This window comes from Cryptomeria japonica, chromosome 3 (genome assembly GCF_030272615.1).
Source record: "Cryptomeria japonica chromosome 3, Sugi_1.0, whole genome shotgun sequence".
In the NCBI taxonomy this organism is placed as follows: Eukaryota; Viridiplantae; Streptophyta; class Pinopsida; order Cupressales; family Cupressaceae; genus Cryptomeria; species Cryptomeria japonica.
The window spans coordinates 93617325-93621074 of record NC_081407.1 but is presented as its reverse complement, the minus strand read 5'-3'; positions in this window follow the sequence as shown (position 1 = coordinate 93621074).

The following is a 3750-nucleotide window of genomic DNA, read 5'->3' as shown; positions in this document are numbered from 1 at the left end:
CAAATGTACAAGGTTTAACCTGATGACTATAGCTTTTTCTCATGCATTGTTGATAGGCCTTGAGGTGGTTGTATGCATCTTGTCGTTGTTCATCGAGCAGTTCCAAGTCTTGAAGTCGTGATACCCGATATGATTCATCATCTATCAGATTGTGCAAGGAAACTTGTAGTGATGGTATCTCAGCCTCAATAGGCAGAACAACTTCTGCTCCATAGACCAATGAGTAGGGAGTCGTGCCTGTAGGGGTTTGAATGCTAGTTGGATACACCCATAGTGCTGGATTTAAGTGAATGTGCCAATCACGGCCAGTATCATTGACTGTCTTCTTGAGGATCCTCAATATGTTTTTGTTTGATGCGTCAGCCTTACCATTGCCTTGTGGGTAATATGGGGTGGAAAAGCGATGTTGGATATGCAACTTTTCACAAAGCTCATGGACATCTTCATTTTTGAAGGGAAGTCTGTTATCTATGATGATGGACATGGGTACACCATACTGACAAATGATGTAATTAAGGATGAGTGAGGTGATCTGCTTATCGGTGACTTGGGTAAGTGGAACGGCTTCGATCTACTTTGTGAAGTATTTGGTGGCGGTAATGATAAATTTGTGGTTGTTGGATGAGGATGGATGGATTTTACCCATAAGGTCAAATCCTCATTGACAAAAGGGCCATGGTGTTATGATTGGTTGCAATTCCTATGATGGTGCATGTATCAGGTCTCTGTGAACTTGGCATTTTTTGCATTTTCTGACAAAATAGTAGGAGTCTTTTTCCATGGATGGCCAATAGTATCCAGCGTGCATGATTTTCTTTGCTAGCAAAGGACTGCTTGAGTGATTCTCACAAATTCCTTAATTTACCTCTTCTAAGGCCTTTGTTATCTCATCTTGTTCCAAACATCAAAGGAGAGTACCATCAAGACTTCTTCGGTATAGGGTTTCAGCAATAATGGTGTATCGAGGGGTTTGGAAGATGAAGGTTTTGCGTTGGTTATTAGATTGGTTGGGAGGAAGTGTGTGATCGCAAAGGTAAGTGAAGAATTCACCATACCATGGGGAGTCAGAACCGACTAGGCGACATATCATTTCCATTTCAGGGATATCATAAGTGAGGATCTAAATTTGTTCTACCAAGAACTCATAGTGTGTTGAATTTTGCGGAAGAGCTAGGAGAGATACAATTGTAGCCATTGTGTCGGCGGCTCGATTTTGATCTCTAAGTACTTGCTCAAATGTGATAGTTGTAAATGATTCTTTGTAACTATCCACCATCCTTTTATATGGCATGAGCTTATCATCCTTAGTTTGATACTCATCGGTGACTTGTCGGATGACTTCATGGGAATCACCATAGACTTGTAGCTCTTTGAGATGTCATTGTATAGCCAATCTGAGTCTTGTGATCAAGGCCTCATATTCTGCTATATTGTTGGTGCATGGGAAAGTGAGCTTGTATGACTTTGAGATGATGTCACCTTGAGGTGTGATGAAAAGAATACCTGCCCTCGAGCCATGTCTAGTGTAGGAGCCATCAAAATATAAATTCCAGGGTTGTGTGGTTGTGATCATGAAGAGTTCTTCATCTAGAAAGTTAGAAACAAGAGGATGGTCACCTATGAGGGGTGCATCGGCCAACTGATCTATAATAACCTTCCCTTTGATAGCCTTGCAATCCACATATTCAATATCAAATTCACTCATGATCATAACCAATTTGGCCAAGTGGTTTGTCAATGCTACCTTGTTAAGTAGGTACTTGAGTGGATCGATTTTAGCAATGAGTTGTACCTTGCATGTCAACATGTAGTACCTCAGTTTGGTGGCTGCCAGGATAACTGCTAGGCAAGCTTGCTCAATAGGTGTATGATTGAGTTTATAGCCTACCAATGTGCGAGAGATATATTATACAACACATTATTTTCCTTCTGCATTATGTTGTGCCAGCAGTACTCCTAATGTTGTATTTCTAGCTGAAATATATAGCAATAGAGGTCTATTTGGATCTAGTGGGATCAACAAGGGTGTATTCATCAAGTAGTCTTTAAGCATTTGGAATGCTTTCTACCACTTTGTATCCCATTGAAAGCGGATATTCTTGTGTAACAAATGTGTGAAGGGATGACACATATCAGCTAATTGTGCAATGAATCTCTGAATTGATTGTAGCCTCCCTTGTAGTGTCCTTAACTGACTGATGTTCTTCGGAGGTGACATGTCCATGATTGCTTTGACTTTTGCCAGATCTACTTCAATGCCTTTGCTTGAGACAATGTATCTAACGAGCTTCCCAGAGGTTACTCCAAAGACATATTTCTTTGGATTAAGACGGACATGAAATTGCTCTTATCTGTCAAAGATTTGACCCAGTATTTCCAAATGACTTTCTCTTATTAATGATTTTTCTAGTAAATCATCGACATAATCTTCCATTATGGTGTGCATCGTGTCATGAAAGATGGTAGTCATAGCTCTTTGATAGGTTGCCCCTGCATTCTTCAGACCAAATGGCATCACATTCCAACAGTAGGTTCCCCATGGGCATGTGAAAGTAGTTTTATGTTGATCCTCTGGAGCAATCTTGATCTAGTTGTACCTTGAAAAGTCATCCATAAGAGAAAGCATTGCATGACCTACTGTTAAATCGACAATCATGTCGATGTTTGGTAATGGGAAGTCATCTTTAGGGCATGCCTTGTTCAAATCGCTGAAGTCTGTACAAATACGGATGCCCCCATTAGATTCACTGACAGGACCGATGTTGGAGATCCAATCTGCATAATTGATTGGTCAAATGAAACCAACATCTAAGAGCTTTTTTAGTTCCGCCTTGACAAGTACAACGATATGTGGGTGCATCTTTTGGAGCTTTTGTTTAACTGGTTTAGCTTCCTTTTCTACAGTTAGATGATGCATGACCAAGTCAGGATCTAAGCCAGGCATGTCTGCATAAGACCATGTGAAATTGATTTGACGCTTCTAGAAGAATTCCAAAAAAAATTAGTTATTCCTCTGGAGTTAATAGAGATGCCAAATGTATTTGGTGAGGATTCTTAGGGGTCCCCACATTGAATCCCTTTGTTTCTTTGATTAGTATCGTCGATCTTTCCTAATTTGTACTAAAGGGGAGGATGTCAAACTTTTCATCCTCAGGCGCCTCGGAGAGGTTTTCACCTTCGGATACACTCTTTATTTTTATGTTTTTGGGATCAAGAAGTGTCACTGTGTGGTTTTCACTAGAAGATCCATGTTTTATTGTGATATTTTTTCAGCTCAAAGGTTTGGCATCTGCCCTAAAGTATGTTGTGTTGTTGAGTTCAATGGCAAACTCATCTTTGTGATCCTCGCTTGGTATGTTATCCCGTAATTCTAAAAAATCTATTGAGCGCTTCATCATTTTGGAAATTATCAAGACATGGGGGACTTGGCTGGTTCCAGTCAATGAGTTCAAGGTGGATGATAGGAATGACCTCATCAATTAAGTTGAGTTCAGAGGAGGCATCAATGAGGACTAATATAGATGAGTGAAGTTCGTCAATGGTACTCTCCTTGTCAAATTATGGTGTGGGATTTGATGTGGAGCCTATGGAAGGTGCTTCTTTCTCGGGAACCCAAAAGGTTTTGATCCATGCCTCTCCATAAACTGGGATATCTTTATGAGGTGGTGGAGGTGATGTGTTTTCCTCATCTAAATTATTTAGATTCGCTGAATCAAATTCCCACTCATGTGAGTCTGTCTCTGAATCACT